Here is a 21,304-nt window from a genome sequence, read left to right as displayed (position 1 = left end):
ATACTAAATTCGGTGTTCTGCATTCCATGTTCTATATTCTATATTCAGTATTCTGTATTCTATATTCTAAATTCTGTGTTCTGCATTATATGTTCTAAATTCTATATTCAGTATTCTGTATTCTATAGTCTATATTTTGTGTTCTGCATTCCATGTTATAAATTCTGGGTTCTGTAATCTGTTTTCCATATTCTATACTCTGTGTTCTACATTCTATATTCTGCATTCCGAATTCTATATTCTGTATTCTGTGTTTTACATTCTATATTCGAAATTCTATATTCAGTATTCTGTATTATATGGTCTAAATTCTGTGTTCTGCTTTCAATGTTCTAAATTCTATATTCATTTTTCTGTGTTCTATATTCAAAAATCTGTGTTCTGAATTCCATGTTCAAAATTCTGGATTCTGTATTCTGTTTTCCATATTCTATATTCTGTGTTCTACATTCTATATTCTGTATTCTATATTCTGCTTCCCGTATACTATATTCTATATGATGTGTCCTATATTCTATATTCTAAATTCTATTTTCAGTATTCTGTATTCTATTTTCTAAATTCTGTGTTCTACATTCCATGTTCTAAATTGTGGATTCTATATTCTCTATTATATATTCTGTGTTCTACATTCTATATTCTAAATTCTATATTCAGTATATTTTTTTCTCTATTCTAAATTCTATGTTCTGAATTCCATGATCTAAATTCTATATTCAGTATACTGTTTTCTGTATTCTATATTCTGTGTTCTGCATTCTATGTTCTAAATTGTATATTCTGTATTCTGTATTGAAAATTCAAAATTCTGTGTTCTGCAATCCAAGTTCTAATTTCTGTGTTCTGCATTCCATGTTCTAAATTCTGTGTTCTATATTCTCTATTGTATATTCTATATTCTGTGTTCTACATTCTATATTCTAAATTCTATATTCAGAATTCTGTATTCTATTTTCTATATTCTGTGTTCAGCGTTCCATGTTCTAAATTCTGTGTTCTATATCCTCTATTCTATATTCGAAATTGTGTGTTCTTCATTCTATACTCTACATACAATATTTTGCATTCCGTATTCTATATTCTAAATTCTGAGTTCTAAGTTCTAAATTCTAAAGTCTATATTCAGTATTCTATAGTCTATATAATAAATTCTGTGTTCTGCATTCTATATTCTAAATTCTATATTCAGTATTCTGCATTCTACTTTCCAGATTAAGTGTTCTGAATTTCATTTTCTAAATTCTGGATTCTATATTTTATATTCTGTGTTCTATATTCTATATTCTAAATTCTATATTCAGTATTTTGTATTCTATTGTCTAAATTCTGTTTTCTGCATTCAATATTCTAAATTCTATATTCATTATTACCTATTCTATATTCTAAATTCTGTGTTCTGCATTCCATATTCTAAATTCTGAATTCTATATTCTCTATTCTATATTCAATATTCTGTGTTCTACATTCGAAATTCTAAATTCTATATTCAGTATTCTGTATTCTATATTCTAAATTCTCTGTTCTGCTTTCCATTTCTAAATTCTGGGTTTTATATTCTCTTTTATATATTCTATATTTTGTGATCTTCATTCTATATTCCACATTCTATATTCTGCATTCCGTATTCTATATTCTATATTCTGTGTTTTACATTCTATATTCTAAATTCTATATTAAGAATTGTGTATTCTATAATCTAAATTCTGTGTTCTGCATTCCATGTTCTAAATTCTGAGTTCTATATTCTCTACTCTATTCTATATTTTGTGATTTTCATTCTATATTCTACATAGTATATTCTGCATTCCGTATTCTATATTCCATACTATGTGCTCTACATTCTGTATTCTAATTCTATATTCAGTATTCAGTATTCTATATTCTAAATTCTGTGTTCTGCATTATATGTTCTAAATTCAATATTCAGGATTCTGTATTCTATATTCTTAATTCTGTGTTATGCATTCCATGTTCTAAATTCTGAATTCTATTTCCCCTATGCTATATTCTATATTCTGTGTTCTACATTCTATATTCTAAATTCTGTATTCTGCATTCTATGTTCTAAATTCTATATTCATTTTTCTGTGTTCTATATTCTCAGTTCTGTGTTCTGCATTCCATATTCTAAATTCTGGGTTCTGTATTCTGTTTTCCATAGTCTATATTCTGTGTTCTACATTCTATATTCTGTATTCTATATTCTGCATTCCGAATTCTACATTGTATATTCTGTGTTCTACATTCTATATGCTAAATTCTATATTCAGTATTCATATACTATTTTCTATATTCTGTGTTCTGCATTCCATGTGCTTAATTCTGTATTCTATATTCTGTATTCTATGTTCTGTGTTCTACATTCTATATTCTAAATTCTATATTCAGTATTCTGTATTGTAAGTTCTAAATTCTGTGTTCTGCATTACATGTTCTACATTCTGGGTTGTACATTGTCTATTGTATATTCTATATAATGTGTTCTTCATTCTATACTCTACATACTATATTTTGCATTCCGTAGTCTATATTATATATTCTTTGTTCTAAATTTTTAATTCTAAATTCTATATTCAGTATTCTATATTCTATATACTAAATTTGGTGTTCTGCATTCCATGTTCTATATTCTATATTCAGTATTCTGTATTCTATATTCTAAATTCTGTGTTCTGCATTATATGTTCTAAATTCTATATTCAGTATTCTGTATTCTATAGTCTAAATTCTGTGTTCTGCATTACAAGTTCTAAATTCGTGGTTTTGTATTCTGTTTTCCATATTCTATATTCTGTGTTCTACATTCTATATACTGTATTCTGTATTCTGCATTCCGTATTCTATATTGTATATTCTGTGTTCTTCATTATATATTCTAAATTCTATATACACTATTGCGTATTCTATATTCTAAATTCTGTGTTCGGCATTCCATTACTAAATTCTAAGTTCTATATTCTCTATTTTATATTCTTTATATTGTGTTCTGCATTCTATATTCTGCATTCATTTTCTATGTTCTATGTCCTGTGTTCTATATTCTGTATTCTAAATTCTATATTCAGTATTCTGTATTCTATAGTCTGAATTCTCTGTTCTACGTTCTATATACAACATTCTAAATTCAGTATTCTGTATTCTATATTCTAAATTCTGTGTCCTGCATTCCAAATTCTAAATTCTGGCTTCTATATTTTCTATTATATATTCTATATTTTGGGTTCTTCATTCTATATACCACATTCTATATTCTGAATTCCGTATACTATATTCTATGTTCTGTGTTTTACATTCTATATTCTAAATTCTATATTCAGTATTCTGTATTCTATAATCTAAACTTTGTGTTCTGCATTCCATGTTCTAAATTCTGGGTTCTATATTCTCTATTCTATATTCTATATTTTGTGTTCTACATTCTATATTCTAAATTCTATATTCAGTATTCTGTATTCTATATTCTAAATTCTATTTTCTGCATTCCATGCTCTTAATTCTGGGTTCTATATTCTCTATTCTATATTCTATATTCTGTGTTACAGATTCTATATTCTAAATTCTATATTCAGTATTCTGTATTCTATATTATAAATTCTGTGTTCTGCATTGCATGTTCTATATACTATATTTAGTATCCTGTATTCTATATTCTATATTCTGTGTTCTACATTCTATATTCTAAATTCTATATTCAGAATTCTGTATTCTATTTTCTATATTCTGTGTTCAGCGTTCCATGTTCTAAATTCTGTGTTCTATATCCTCTATTGTATATTCGATATTGTGTGTTCTTCATTCAATACTCTACATACAATATTTTGCATTCCGTATTCTATATTCTAAATTCTGATTTCTAAGTTCTAAATTCTAAAGTCTATATTCAGTATTCTACAGTCTATATAATAAATTCTGTGTTCTGCATTCCATGTGCTAAATTCTGTATTCTATAATCTGTATTCTATGTTCTGTGTTCTACATTCTATATTCTAAATTCTATATTCAGTATTCTGTATTGTAAGTTCTAAATTCTGTGTTCTGCATTTCATGTTCTACATTCTGGGTTCTACATTGTCTATTTTATATTCTATATAATGTGTTCTTCATTCTATACTCTACATACTATATTTTGCATTCCGTAGTCTATATTATATATTCTTTGTTCTAAATTTTTAATTCTAAATTCTGTATTCAGTATTCTATATTCTATATACTAAATTCGGTGTTCTGCATTCCATGTTCTATATTCTATATTCAGTATTCTGTATTCTATATTCTAAATTCTGTGGTCTGCATTATATGTTCTAAATTCTATATTCAGTATTCTGTATTCTATAGTCTATATTTTGTGTACTGCATTCCATGTTATAAATTCTGGGTTCTGTATTCTGTCTTCCATATTCTATACTCTGTGTTCTACATTCTATATTCTGCATTCCGAATTCTATATTATATATTCTGTGTTTTACATTCTATATTCGAGATTCTATATTCAGTATTCTGTATTATGTGGTCTAAATTCTGTGTTCTGCTTTCTATTTTCTAAATCCTATATTCATTTTTCTGTGTTCTATATTCAAAAATCTGTGTTCTGAATTCCATGTTCAAAATTCTGGGTTCTGTATTCTGTTTTCCATATTGTATACTCTGTGTTCTACATTCTATATTCTGTATTCTATATTCTGCTTCCCGTATGCTATATTCTATATGCTGTGTCCTATATTCTATATTGTAAATTCTATTTTCAGTATTCTGTATTCTATTTTCTAAATTCTGTGTTCTACATTCCATGTTCTAAATTATGGATTCTATATTCTCTATTATATATTCTGTGTTCTACATTCTATATTCTAAATTCTATATTCAGTATATTTTTTTCTCTATTCTAAATTCTATGTTCTGAATTCCATGATCTAAATTCTATATTCAGTATTCTGTTTTCTGTATTCTACATTCTGTGTTCTGCATTCTATGTTCTAAATTGTATATTCTGTATTCTGTATTGTAAATTCAAAATTCTGTGTTCTGCAATCCAAGTTCTAATTTCTGTGTTCTGCATTCCATGTTCGAAATTCTGGGTTCTGTATTCTCTATTGTATATTCTATATTCTGTGTTCTACATTCTATATTCTAAATTCTATATTCAGTATTCTGTATTCTATATTCTAAATTCTATTTTCTGCATTCCATGCTCTTAATTCTGGGTTCTATATTCTCTATTCTATATTCTATATTCTGTGTTACAGATTCTATATTCTAAATTCTATATTCAGTATTCTGTATTCTATATTCTAAATTCTGTGTTCTGCATTGCATTTTCTATATTCTATATTTAGTATCCTGTATTCTATATTCTATATTCTGTGTTCTACATTCTATATTCTAAATGCTATATTCAAAATTCTGTATTCTATTTTCTATACTCTGTGTTCAGCGTTCCATGTTCTAAATTCTGTGTTCTATATCCTCTATTCTATATTCGATATTGTGTGTTCTTCATTCTATACTCTACATACAATATTTTGCATTCTGTATTCTATATTCTAAATTCTGAGTTCTAAGTTCTAAATTCTAAATTCTATATTCAGTATTCCATATTCTATATACTAAATTCTGTGTTCTGCTTTCTATGTTCTAAATTCTATATTCAGTATAATGTATTCTATTTTCTAAATTCAGTGTTCTGCATATCATATTCTAAATTCTGGATTCTATATTCTCTATTCTGTGTTCTACATTCTATGTTTTAAATGGTATATCCAGTATTCTGTATTCTATATTCTAAATACTGTGTTCAGCATTCCATGTTCTATATTTTATTTTCAGTGTTTTATATTCTATATTCTAAATTATGTGTTCTGCATTCTGTGTTCTAAATTCTATATTCACTATTCTGTATTATATATTCTAAATTCTGTGTTTGCATTCAATATTCTAAATTCTGGATTCTACAATTTGTATTCTATATTCTATAATCTGTGTTCTTCATTCAATATTCTAAATTCTGTATTCATTATTCTGTATTCTATTGTCAAAATTCTGAGTTCTGCATTCTATGTTCTAAATTCTATATTCATTATTCTGTGTTCTATATTCTAAATTCTGTGTTCTGTATTCCATGTTCAAAATTCTGGGTTCTGTGTTCTGTTTTCCATATTCTATATTCTGTGTTCTACATTCTATATTCTGTAATCTATATTCTGCTTTCCTTATTCTATATTCTATATTCTGTGTCCTACATTCTATATTCTAAATTCTATTTTTATTATTCTGTATTCTATTTTCTAAATTCTGTGTTCTTCATTCCATGTTCTGAATTCTTGTTTCTATATTCTCTATTCTATATTCTGTGTTCTACATTCAATTTTCTAAATTCTATATTCAGTATTTTATATTCTATATTCTAAGTTCTATGTTCTGCATTTCATGTTCTAATTTCTATATTCAGTATTCTTCTTTCTGTATTCTAAATTCTGTGTTCTGCATCATATGTTCTATATTCTGTATTCAGTATTATGTATTCTATATTCTAAATTCTGTGTTCTGCATTCCATTTCTAAATTCTGGGTTTTATATTCTCTTTTATATATTCTATATTTTGTGTTCTTCATTCTATATTCCACATTCTATATTCTGCATTCCGTATTCTATATTGTATATTCTGTGTTTTACATTCTATATTCTAAATTCTATATTAAGAATTGTGTATTCTATAATCTAAATTCTGTGTTTTGCATTCCATGTTCTAAATTCTGAGTTCTATATTCTCTACTCTATTCTATATTTTGTGTTTTTCATTCTATATTCTACATACTATATTCTGCCTTCCGTATTCTATATTCCATACTATGTGCTCTACATTCTGTATTCTAATTCTATATTCAGTATTCAGTATTCTATATTCTAAATTCTGTGTTCTGCATTATATGTTCTAAATTCAATATTCAGGATTCTGTATTCTATATTCTTAATTCTGTGTTATGCATTCCATGTTCTAAATTCTGAATTCTATATACTCTATGCTATATTCTATATTCTGTGTTCTACAATCTATATTCTAAATTCTGTGTTCTGCATTCTATGTTCTAAATTCTATATTCATTTTTCTGTGTTCTATATTCTAAATTCTGTGTTCTGCATTCCATATTCTAAATTGTGGGTTCTGTATTCTGTTTTCCATAGTCTATATTCTGTGTTCTACATTCTATATTCTGTATTCTATATTCTGCATTCTGAATTCTACATTGTATATTCTGTGTTCTACATTCTATATGCTAAATTCTATATTCAGTATTCATATACTATTTTCTATATTCTGTGTTCTGCATTCCATGTGCTTAATTCTGTATCCTATAATCTGTATTCTATGTTCTGTGTTCTACATTCTATAATCTAAATAATATATTCAGTATTCTGTATTGTAAGTTCTAAATTCTGTGTTCTGAATTACATGTTCTACATTCTGGGTTGTACCTTGTCTATTGTATATTCTATATAATGTGTTCTTCATTCTATACTCTACATAATATATTTTGCATTCCGTAGTCTATATTATATATTCTTTGTTCTAAATTTTTAATTCTAAATTCTATATTCAGTATTCTATATTCTATATACTAAATTTGGTGTTCTGCATTCCATGTTCTATATTCTATATTCAGTATTCTGTATTCTATATTCTAAATTCTGTGTTCTGCATTATATGTTCTAAATTCTATATTCAGTATTCTGTATTCTATAGTCTAAATTCTGTGTTCTGCATTACAAGTTCTAAATTCGGGGATTTGTATTCTGTTTTCCATATTCTATATTCTGTGTTCTACATTCTATATACTGTATTCTGTATTCTGCATTCCGTATTCTATATTGTATATTCTGTGTTCTTCATTATATATTCTAAATTCTGTATTCACTATTCCGTTTTCTATATTCTAAATTCTGTGTTCGGCATTCCATTACTAAATTCTAAGTTCTATATTCTCTATTTTATATTCTTTATATTGTGTTCTGCATTCTATATTCTGCATTCATTTTCTATGTTCTATGTCCTGTGTTCTATATTCTGTATTCTAAATTCTATATTCAGTATTCTGTATTCTATAGTCTGAATTCTCTGTTCTACGTTCTATATACAACATTCTAAATTCAGTATTCTGTATTCTATATTCTAAATTCTGTGTCCTGCATTCCAAATTCTAAATTCTGGCTTCTATATTCTCTATTATATAACCTATATTTTGGGTTCTTCATTCTATATGCCACATTCTATATTCTGAATTCCGTATACTATATTCTATGTTCTGTGTTTTACATTCTATATTCTTAATTCTATATTCAGTATTCTGTATTCTATAATCTAAATTCTGTGTTCTGCATTCCATGTACTAAATTTTGGGTTCTGTATTCTGTTTTCCATATTCTATATTTTGTGTTCTACATTCTATATTCTAAATTCTATATTCAGTATTTTGTATTATATATTTAAATTCTGTGTTCTGCACTCCATTACTAAATTCTAGGTTCTATATTCTCTTTTATATATTCAATATTTTGTGTTCTTAATTCTATATTCTACATTCTATATTCTGCATTTATTTTCCATATTCTATGTTCTGTTTTCTATATTCTGTATTCTAATTCCTATATTCAGTATTCTGTATTCTATATTCTGAATTCGGTGTTCTACGTTCTATATTCAAAATTCTAAATTCAGTATTCTGTATTCTATATTCTAAATTCTATGTTCTGCATTCCATGATCTAAATACTGGCTTCTATATTCTCTTTTATATATTCTATATTTTGTGTTGTTCTTTCTATATTCCACATTCTATATTCTGCATACGGTATTCTATATTGAATATTCTGTGTTTTACGTTCTATATTCGAAATTCTATATTCAGTATTCTGTATTCTATAACCTAAACTCTGTATTCTTCATTCCATGTTCTAAATTCTGTGTTCTATATTCTCTAATCTATTCTATATTGTGTGTTTTTCATTCTATATTCTACATAGTATAGTCTGCATTCCGTATTCTATATACTATATTATGTGTTCTTCATTCTATATTCTAAATTCTATATTCTCTATTCTGTATTCTATATTCTAAATTCTGTGTTCTGCATTCCATGATCTAAATTCTGGGTTCTATATTCTCTTTCTATATTCTATATTCTGTTTTCTTCATTCTATTTTCCACATTCTATATTCTGCATTCCGTATACTATATTCTATATTCTGTGTTTTACATTTTATTTTCGAAATTCTATATTCAGTATTCTGTATTCTATAATCTAAACTATGTGTTCTGCATTCCATGTTCTAAATTCTGGGTTCTATATTCTCTATTCTATATTCTATATTTTGTGTTCTACATTCTATATTATAAATTCTATATTCAGTATTCTGTATTCTATATTCTAAATTCTATTTTCTGCATTCCATGCTCTTAATTCTGGGTTCTATATTCTCTATTCTATATTCTCTATTCTGTGTTACAGATTCTATATTCTAAATTCTATATTCAGTATTCTGTATTCTATATTCTAAATTCTGTGTTCTGCATTGCATGTTCTATATTCTATATTTAGTATCCTGTATTCTATATTCTATATTCTGTGTTCTACATTCTATATTCTAAATTCTATATACAGAATTCTGTATTCTATTTTCTATATTCTGTGTTCAGCGTTCCATGTTCTAAATTCTGTGTTCTATATCCTCTATTCTATATTCGATATTGTGTGTTCTTCATTCTATACTCTACATACAATATTTTGCATTCCGTATTCTATATTCTAAATTCTGAGTTCTAAGTTCTAAATTCTAAATTCTATATTCAGTATTCTATAGTCTATATAATAAATTCTGTGTTCTGCATTCTATATTCTAAATTCTATATTCAGTATTCTGAATTCTACTTTCCAGATTCAGTGTTCTGAATTTCATTTTCTAAATTCTGAATTCTATATTCTATATTCTGTGTTCTACATTCTATATTCTAAATTCTATATTCAGTATTATGTATTCTATTGTCTAAATTCTGTTTTCTGCATTCAATATTCTAAATTCTATATTCATTATTACCTATTCTATATTCTAAATTCTGTGTTCTGCATTCCATATTCTAAATTCTGAATTCTATATTCTCTATTCCATATTCAATATTCTGTGTTGTACATTCGAAATTCTAAATTCTATATTCAGTATTCTGTATTCTATACTCTAAATTCTCTGTTCTGCTTTCCATGTTCTAAATTCTGGGTTCTATATTGTCTGTTCTATATTCTATATTGTGAGTTCTTCATTCTATACTCTACATACTATATTTTGCATGCTGTTGTCTATATTCTAAATTCTGAGTTCTAAATTCTTAATTCTAAATTCTATATTCAGTAATCCATATTCTATATACTAAATTCTGTGTTCTGCTTTCTATGTTCTAAATTCTATATTCAGTATACTGTATTCTATTTTCTAAATTCAGTGTTCTGCATATCATGTTCTAAATTCTGGATTCTATATTCTCTATTCTTTGTTCTACATTCTATGTTCTAAATTCTATATCCAGTATTCTGTATTCTATATTCTAAATTCTGTGTTCAGCATTCCATGTTCTATATTCTATTTTCTGTGTTTTATATTCTATATTCTAAATTATGTGTTCTGCTTTCAATGTTCTAAATTCTATATTCACTATTCTGTATTATATATTCTAAATTCTGTGTTTGCATTCAATGTTCTAAATTCTGGATTCTATACTTTGTATTCTATATTCTATAATCTGTGTTCTTCATTCAATATTCTAAATTCTGTATTCTTTATTCTGTGTTCTATATGCTAAATTCTGTGTTCTGAATTCCATGTTCAAAATTCTGGGTTCTGTATTCTGTTTTCCATATTCTATATTCTGTGTTCTCCATTCTATATTCTATAATCTATATTCTGCTTTCCTTATTCTATATTGTATATTCTGTGTCCTACGTTCTATATTCTGAATTCTATTTTTATTATTCTGTATTCTATTTTCAAAATTCTGTGTTCTACATTCCATGTTCTAAATTCTGGGTTCTATATTCTCTATTCTATATACTGTGTTCTACATTCTATTTTCTAAATTCTATGTTCAGTATTTTTTATTCTATATTCTAAGTTCTATGTTCTGCATTTCATGTTCTAATTTCTATATTCAGTATTCTGCTTTCTGTATTCTAAATTCTGTGTTCTGCATCATATGTTCTAAATTCTGTATTCAGTATTATGTATTCTGTATTCTAAATTCTGTGTTCTGCATTCCATGTTCTAAATTCTGAGTTCTATATTCTCTACTCTATTCTATATTTTGTGTTTTTCATTCTATATTCTACATACTATATTCTGCATTCCGTATTCTATATTCCATAATATGTGCTCTACATTCTGTATTCTAATTCTATATTCAGTATTCAGTATTCTATATTCTAAATTCTGTGTTCTGCATTATATATTCTAAATTCAATATTCAGGATTCTGTATTCTATATTCTTAATTCTGTGTTATGCATTCCATGTTCTATATTCTGAATTCTATATACTCTATGCTATATTCTATATTCTGTGTTCTACATTTTATATTCTAAATTCTGTGTTCTGCATTCTATGTTCTAAATTCTGGGTTCTGTTTTCTGTTTTCCATTGTCTATATTCTGTGTTCTACATTCTATATTCTGTATTCTATATTCTGCATCCCGAATTCTACATTGTATACTCTGTGTTCTACATTCTATATGCTAAATTCTATATTCAGTATTCATATTCTATTTTCTAAATTCTGTGTTCTGCATTCCATGTGCTAAATTCTGTATTCTATAATCTGTATTCTATATTCTGTGTTCTACATTCTATATTCTAAATTCTATATTCAGTATTCTGTATTGTAAGTTCTAAATTCTGTGTTCTGCATTACATGTTCTACATTCTGTGTTCTACATTGTCTATTGTATATTCTATATAATGTGTTCTTCATTCTATACTCTGCATACTATATTTTGCATTCCGTAGTCTATATTATATATTCTTTGGTCTAAATTTTTAATTCTAAATTCTATATTCAGTATTCTATATTCTATATACTAAATTCGGTGTTCTGCATTCCATGTTCTATATTCTATATTCAGTATTCTGTATTCTATATTCTAAATTCTGTGTTCTGCATTATATGTTCTAAATTCTATATTCAGTATTCTGTATTCTATAGTCTATATTTTGTGTTCTGCATTCCATGTTATAATTCTGGGTTCTGTAATCTGTTTTCCATATTCTATACTCTGTGTTCTACATTCTATATTCTGCATTCCGAATTCTATATTCTGTATTCTGTGTTTTACATTCTATATTCGAAATTCTATATTCAGTATTCTGTATTATATGGTCTAAATTCTGTGTTCTGCTTTCAATGTTCTAAATTCTATATTCATTTTTCTGTGTTCTATATTCAAAAATCTGTGTTCTGAATTCCATGTTCAAAATTCTGGATTCTGTATTCTGTTTTCCATATTCTATATTCTGTGTTCTACATTCTATATTCTGTATTCTATATTCTGCTTCCCGTATACTATATTCTATATGATGTGTCCTATATTCTATATTCTAAATTCTATTTTCAGTATTCTGTATTCTATTTTCTAAATTCTGTGTTCTACATTCCATGTTCTAAATTGTGGATTCTATATTCTCTATTATATATTCTGTGTTCTACATTCTATATTCTAAATTCTATATTCAGTATATTTTTTTCTCTATTCTAAATTCTATGTTCTGAATTCCATGATCTAAATTCTATATTCAGTATACTGTTTTCTGTATTCTATATTCTGTGTTCTGCATTCTATGTTCTAAATTGTATATTCTGTATTCTGTATTGTAAATTCAAAATTCTGTGTTCTGCAATCCAAGTTCTAATTTCTGTGTTCTGCATTCCATGTTCTAAATTCTGTGTTCTATATTCTCTATTGTATATTCTATATTCTGTGTTCTACATTCTATATTCAAAATTCTATATTCAGTATTCTGTATTCTATATTCTAAATTCTATTTTCTGCATTCCATGCTCTTAATTCTGGGTTCTCTATTCTCTATTCTATATTCTATATTCTGTGTTACAGATTCTATATTCTAAATTATATATTCAGTATTCTGTATTCTATATTCTAAATTCTGTGTTCTGCATTGCATGTTCTATATTCTATATTTAGTATCCTGTATTCTATATTCTATATTCTGTGTTCTACATTCTATATTCTAAATTCTATATTCAGAATTCTGTATTCTATTTTCTATATTCTGTGTTCAGCGTTCCATGTTCTAAATTCTGTGTTCTATATCCTCTATTCTATATTCGAAATTGTGTGTTCTTCATTCTATACTCTACATACAATATTTTGCATTCCGTATTCTATATTCTAAATTCTGAGTTCTAAGTTCTAAATTCTAAAGTCTATATTCAGTATTCTATAGTCTATATAATAAATTCTGTGTTCTGCATTCTATATTCTAAATTCTATATTCAGTATTCTGCATTCTACTTTCCAGATTAAGTGTTCTGAATTTCATTTTCTAAATTCTGGATTCTATATTTTATATTCTGTGTTCTATATTCTATATTCTAAATTCTATATTCAGTATTATGTATTCTATTGTCTAAATTCTGTTTTCTGCATTCAATATTCTAAATTCTATATTCATTATTACCTATTCTATATTCTAAATTCTGTGTTCTGCATTCCATATTCTAAATTCTGAATTCTATATTCTCTATTCTATATTCAATATTCTGTGTTCTACATTCGAAATTCTAAATTCTATATTCAGTATTCTGTATTCTATATTCTAAATTCTCTGTTCTGCTTTCCATTTCTAAATTCTGGGTTTTATATTCTCTTTTATATATTCTATATTTTGTGTTCTTCATTCTATATTCCACATTCTATATTCTGCATTCCGTATTCTATATTCTATATTCTGTGTTTTACATTCTATATTCTAAATTCTATATTAAGAATTGTGTATTCTAGAATCTAAATTCTGTGTTCTGCATTCCATGTTCTAAATTCTGAGTTCTATATTCTCTACTCTATTCTATATTTTGTGTTTTTCATTCTATATTCTACATAGTATATTCTGCATTCCGTATTCTATATTCCATACTATGTGCTCTACATTCTGTATTCTAATTCTATATTCAGTATTCAGTATTCTATATTCTAAATTCTGTGTTCTGCATTATATGTTCTAAATTCAATATTCAGGATTCTATATTCTATATTCTTAATTCTGTGTTATGCATTCCATGTTCTAAATTCTGAATTGTATTTCCTCTATGCTATATTCTCTATTCTGTGTTCTACATTCTATATTCTAAATTCTGTATTCTGCATTCTATGTTCTAAATTCTATATTCATTATTCTGTGTTCTATATTCTAAATTCTGTGTTCTGCATTCCATATTCAAAGTTCTGGGTTCTGTATTCTGTTTTCCATAGTCTATATTCTGTGTTCTACATTCTATATTCTGTATTCTATATTCTGCATCCCGAATTCTACATTGTATACTCTGTGTTCTACATTCTATATGCTAAATTCTATATTCAGTATTCATATTCTATTTTCTAAATTCTGTGTTCTGCATTCCATGTGCTAAATTCTGTATTCTATAATCTGTATTCTATGTTCTGTGTTCTACATTCTATATTCTAAATTCTATATTCAGTATTCTGTATTGTAAGTTCTAAATTCTGTGTTCTGCATTACATGTTCTACATTCTGTGTTCTACATTGTCTATTGTATATTCTATATAATGTGTTCTTCATTCTATACTCTACATACTATATTTTGCATTCCGTAGTCTATATTATATATTCTTTGTTCTAAATTTTTAATTCTAAATTCTATATTCAGTATTCTATATTCTATATACTAAATTCGGTGTTCTGCATTCCATGTTCTATATTCTATATTCAGTATTCTGTATTCTATATTCTAAATTCTGTGTTCTGCATTATATGTTCTAAATTCTATATTCAGTATTCTGTATTCTATAGTCTATATTTTGTGTTCTGCATTCCATGTTATAAATTCTGGGTTCTGTAATCTGTTTTCCATATTCTATACTCTGTGTTCTACATTCTATATTCTGCATTCCGAATTCTATATTCTGTATTCTGTGTTTTACATTCTATATTCGAAATTCTATATTCAGTATTCTGTATTATATGGTCTAAATTCTGTGTTCTGCTTTCAATGTTCTAAATTCTATATTCATTTTTCTGTGTTCTATATTCAAAAATCTGTGTTCTGAATTCCATGTTCAAAATTCTGGATTCTGTATTCTGTTTTCCATATTCTATATTCTGTGTTCTACATTCTATATTCTGTATTCTATATTCTGCTTCCCGTATACTATATTCTATATGATGTGTCCTATATTCTATATTCTAAATTCTATTTTCAGTATTCTGTATTCTATTTTCTAAATTCTGTGTTCTACATTCCATGTTCTAAATTGTGGATTCTATATTCTCTATTATATATTCTGTGTTCTACATTCTATATTCTAAATTCTATATTCAGTATATTTTTTTCTCTATTCTAAATTCTATGTTCTGAATTCCATGATCTAAATTCTATATTCAGTATACTGTTTTCTGTATTCTATATTCTGTGTTCTGCATTCTATGTTCTAAATTGTATATTCTGTATTCTGTATTGAAAATTCAAAATTCTGTGTTCTGCAATCCAAGTTCTAATTTCTGTGTTCTGCATTCCATGTTCTAAATTCTGTGTTCTATATTCTCTATTGTATATTCTATATTCTGTGTTCTACATTCTATATTCTAAATTCTATATTCAGAATTCTGTATTCTATTTTCTATATTCTGTGTTCAGCGTTCCATGTTCTAAATTCTGTGTTCTATATCCTCTATTCTATATTCGAAATTGTGTGTTCTTCATTCTATACTCTACATACAATATTTTGCATTCCGTATTCTATATTCTAAATTCTGAGTTCTAAGTTCTAAATTCTAAAGTCTATATTCAGTATTCTATAGTCTATATAATAAATTCTGTGTTCTGCATTCTATATTCTAAATTCTATATTCAGTATTCTGCATTCTACTTTCCAGATTAAGTGTTCTGAATTTCATTTTCTAAATTCTGGATTCTATATTTTATATTCTGTGTTCTATATTCTATATTCTAAATTCTATATTCAGTATTTTGTATTCTATTGTCTAAATTCTGTTTTCTGCATTCAATATTCTAAATTCTATATTCATTATTACCTATTCTATATTCTAAATTCTGTGTTCTGCATTCCATATTCTAAATTCTGAATTCTATATTCTCTATTCTATATTCAATATTCTGTGTTCTACATTCGAAATTCTAAATTCTATATTCAGTATTCTGTATTCTATATTCTAAATTCTCTGTTCTGCTTTCCATTTCTAAATTCTGGGTTTTATATTCTCTTTTATATATTCTATATTTTGTGATCTTCATTCTATATTCCACATTCTATATTCTGCATTCCGTATTCTATATTCTATATTCTGTGTTTTACATTCTATATTCTAAATTCTATATTAAGAATTGTGTATTCTATAATCTAAATTCTGTGTTCTGCATTCCATGTTCTAAATTCTGAGTTCTATATTCTCTACTCTATTCTATATTTTGTGTTTTTCATTCTATATTCTACATAGTATATTCTGCATTCCGTATTCTATATTCCATACTATGTGCTCTACATTCTGTATTCTAATTCTATATTCAGTATTCAGTATTCTATATTCTAAATTCTGTGTTCTGCATTATATGTTCTAAATTCAATATTCAGGATTCTGTATTCTATATTCTTAATTCTGTGTTATGCATTCCATGTTCTAAATTCTGAATTCTATTTCCCCTATGCTATATTCTATATTCTGTGTTCTACATTCTATATTCTAAATTCTGTATTCTGCATTCTATGTTCTAAATTCTATATTCATTTTTCTGTGTTCTATATTCTCAGTTCTGTGTTCTGCATTCCATATTCTAAATTCTGGGTTCTGTATTCTGTTTTCCATAGTCTATATTCTGTGTTCTACATTCTATATTCTGTATTCTATATTCTGCATTCCGAATTCTACATTGTATATTCTGTGTTCTACATTCTATATGCTAAATTCTATATTCAGTATTCATATACTATTTTCTATATTCTGTGTTCTGCATTCCATGTGCTTAATTCTGTATTCTATATTCTGTATTCTATGTTCTGTGTTCTACATTCTATATTCTAAATTCTATATTCAGTATTCTGTATTGTAAGTTCTAAATTCTGTGTTCTGCATTACATGTTCTACATTCTGGGTTGTACATTGTCTATTGTATATTCTATATAATGTGTTCTTCATTCTATACTCTACATACTATATTTTGCATTCCGTAGTCTATATTATATATTCTTTGTTCTAAATTTTTAATTCTAAATTCTATATTCAGTATTCTATATTCTATATACTAAATTTGGTGTTCTGCATTCCATGTTCTATATTCTATATTCAGTATTCTGTATTCTATATTCTAAATTCTGTGTTCTGCATTATATGTTCTAAATTCTATATTCAGTATTCTGTATTCTATAGTCTAAATTCTGTGTTCTGCATTACAAGTTCTAAATTCGTGGTTTTGTATTCTGTTTTCCATATTCTATATTCTGTGTTCTACATTCTATATACTGTATTCTGTATTCTGCATTCCGTATTCTATATTGTATATTCTGTGTTCTTCATTATATATTCTAAATTCTATATACACTATTGCGTATTCTATATTCTAAATTCTGTGTTCGGCATTCCATTACTAAATTCTAAGTTCTATATTCTCTATTTTATATTCTTTATATTGTGTTCTGCATTCTATATTCTGCATTCATTTTCTATGTTCTATGTCCTGTGTTCTATATTCTGTATTCTAAATTCTATATTCAGTATTCTGTATTCTATAGTCTGAATTCTCTGTTCTACGTTCTATATACAACATTCTAAATTCAGTATTCTGTATTCTATATTCTAAATTCTGTGTCCTGCATTCCAAATTCTAAATTCTGGCTTCTATATTTTCTATTATATATTCTATATTTTGGGTTCTTCATTCTATATACCACATTCTATATTCTGAATTCCGTATACTATATTCTATGTTCTGTGTTTTACATTCTATATTCTAAATTCTATATTCAGTATTCTGTATTCTATAATCTAAACTTTGTGTTCTGCATTCCATGTTCTAAATTCTGGGTTCTATATTCTCTATTCTATATTCTATATTTTGTGTTCTACATTCTATATTCTAAATTCTATATTCAGTATTCTGTATTCTATATTCTAAATTCTATTTTCTGCATTCCATGCTCTTAATTCTGGGTTCTATATTCTCTATTCTATATTCTATATTCTGTGTTACAGATTCTATATTCTAAATTCTATATTCAGTATTCTGTATTCTATATTATAAATTCTGTGTTCTGCATTGCATGTTCTATATACTATATTTAGTATCCTGTATTCTATATTCTATATTCTGTGTTCTACATTCTATATTCTAAATTCTATATTCAGAATTCTGTATTCTATTTTCTATATTCTGTGTTCAGCGTTCCATGTTCTAAATTCTGTGTTCTATATCCTCTATTGTATATTCGATATTGTGTGTTCTTCATTCAATACTCTACATACAATATTTTGCATTCCGTATTCTATATTCTAAATTCTGATTTCTAAGTTCTAAATTCTAAAGTCTATATTCAGTATTCTACAGTCTATATAATAAATTCTGTGTTCTGCATTCCATGTGCTAAATTCTGTATTCTATAATCTGTATTCTATGTTCTGTGTTCTACATTCTATATTCTAAATTCTATATTCAGTATTCTGTATTGTAAGTTCTAAATTCTGTGTTCTGCATTTCATGTTCTACATTCTGGGTTCTACATTGTCTATTTTATATTCTATATAATGTGTTCTTCATTCTATACTCTACATACTATATTTTGCATTCCGTAGTCTATATTATATATTCTTTGTTCTAAATTTTTAATTCTAAATTCTATATTCAGTATTCTATATTCTATATACTAAATTCGGTGTTCTGCATTCCATGTTCTATATTCTATATTCAGTATTCTGTATTCTATATTCTAAATTCTGTGGTCTGCATTATATGTTCTAAATTCTATATTCAGTATTCTGTATTCTATAGTCTATATTTTGTGTACTGCATTCCATGTTATAAATTCTGGGTTCTGTATTCTGTCTTCCATATTCTATACTCTGTGTTCTACATTCTATATTCTGCATTCCGAATTCTATATTATATATTCTGTGTTTTACATTCTATATTCGAGATTCTATATTCAGTATTCTGTATTATGTGGTCTAAATTCTGTGTTCTGCTTTCTATTTTCTAAATCCTATATTCATTTTTCTGTGTTCTATATTCAAAAATCTGTGTTCTGAATTCCATGTTCAAAATTCTGGGTTCTGTATTCTGTTTTCCATATTGTATACTCTGTGTTCTACATTCTATATTCTGTATTCTATATTCTGCTTCCCGTATGCTATATTCTATATGCTGTGTCCTATATTCTATATTGTAAATTCTATTTTCAGTATTCTGTATTCTATTTTCTAAATTCTGTGTTCTACATTCCATGTTCTAAATTATGGATTCTATATTCTCTATTATATATTCTGTGTTCTATATTCTATATTCTAAATTCTATATTCAGTATATTTTTTTCTCTATTCTAAATTCTATGTTCTGAATTCCATGATCTAAATTCTATATTCAGTATTCTGTTTTCTGTATTCTACATTCTGTGTTCTGCATTCTATGTTCTAAATTGTATATTCTGTATTCTGTATTGTAAATTCAAAATTCTGTGTTCTGCAATCCAAGTTCTAATTTCTGTGTTCTGCATTCCATGTTCGAAATTCTGGGTTCTGTATTCTCTATTGTATATTCTATATTCTGTGTTCTACATTCTATATTCTAAATTCTATATTCAGTATTCTGTATTCTATATTCTAAATTCTATTTTCTGCATTCCATGCTCTTAATTCTGGGTTCTATATTCTCTATTCTATATTCTATATTCTGTGTTACATATTCTATATTCTAAATTCTATATTCAGTATTCTGTATTCTATATTCTAAATTCTGTGTTCTGCATTGCATTTTCTATATTCTATATTTAGTATCCTGTATTCTATATTCTATATTCTGTGTTCTACATTCTATATTCTAAATGCTATATTCAAAATTCTGTATTCTATTTTCTATACTCTGTGTTCAGCGTTCCATGTTCTAAATTCTGTGTTCTATATCCTCTATTCTATATTCGATATTGTGTGTTCTTCATTCTATACTCTACATAAAATATTTTGCATTCCGTATTCTATATTCTAAATTCTGAGTTCTAAGTTCTAAATTCTAAATTCTATATTCAGTATTCCATATTCTATATACTAAATTCTGTGTTCTGCTTTCTATGTTCTAAATTCTATATTCAGTATAATGTATTCTATTTTCTAAATTCAGTGTTCTGCATATCATATTCTAAATTCTGGATTCTATATTCTCTATTCTGTGTTCTACATTCTATGTTTTAAATGGTATATCCAGTATTCTGTATTCTATATTCTAAATACTGTGTTCAGCATTCCATGTTCTATATTCTATTTTCAGTGTTTTATATTCTATATTCTAAATTATGTGTTCTGCATTCTGTGTTCTAAATTCTATATTCACTATTCTGTATTATATATTCTAAATTCTGTGTTTGCATTCAATATTCTAAATTCTGGATTCTACAATTTGTATTCTATATTCTATAATCTGTGTTCTTCATTCAATATTCTAAATTCTGTATTCATTATTCTGTATTCTATTGTCAAAATTCTGAGTTCTGCATTCTATGTTCTAAATTCTATATTCATTATTCTGTGTTCTATATTCTAAATTCTGTGTTCTGTATTCCATGTTCAAAATTCTGGGTTCTGTGTTCTGTTTTCCATATTCTATATTCTGTGTTCTACATTCTATATTCTGTAATCTATATTCTGCTTTCCTTATTCTATATTCTATATTCTGTGTCCTACATTCTATATTCTAAATTCTATTTTTATTATTCTGTATTCTATTTTCTAAATTCTGTGTTCTACATTCCATGTTCTGAATTCTTGTTTCTATATTCTCTATTCTATATTCTGTGTTCTACA

This window comes from Vicugna pacos, unplaced genomic scaffold (assembly GCF_048564905.1).
Source record: "Vicugna pacos unplaced genomic scaffold, VicPac4 scaffold_20, whole genome shotgun sequence".
In the NCBI taxonomy this organism is placed as follows: domain Eukaryota; kingdom Metazoa; phylum Chordata; class Mammalia; order Artiodactyla; family Camelidae; genus Vicugna; species Vicugna pacos.
This window is presented reverse-complemented; position numbering follows the sequence as displayed.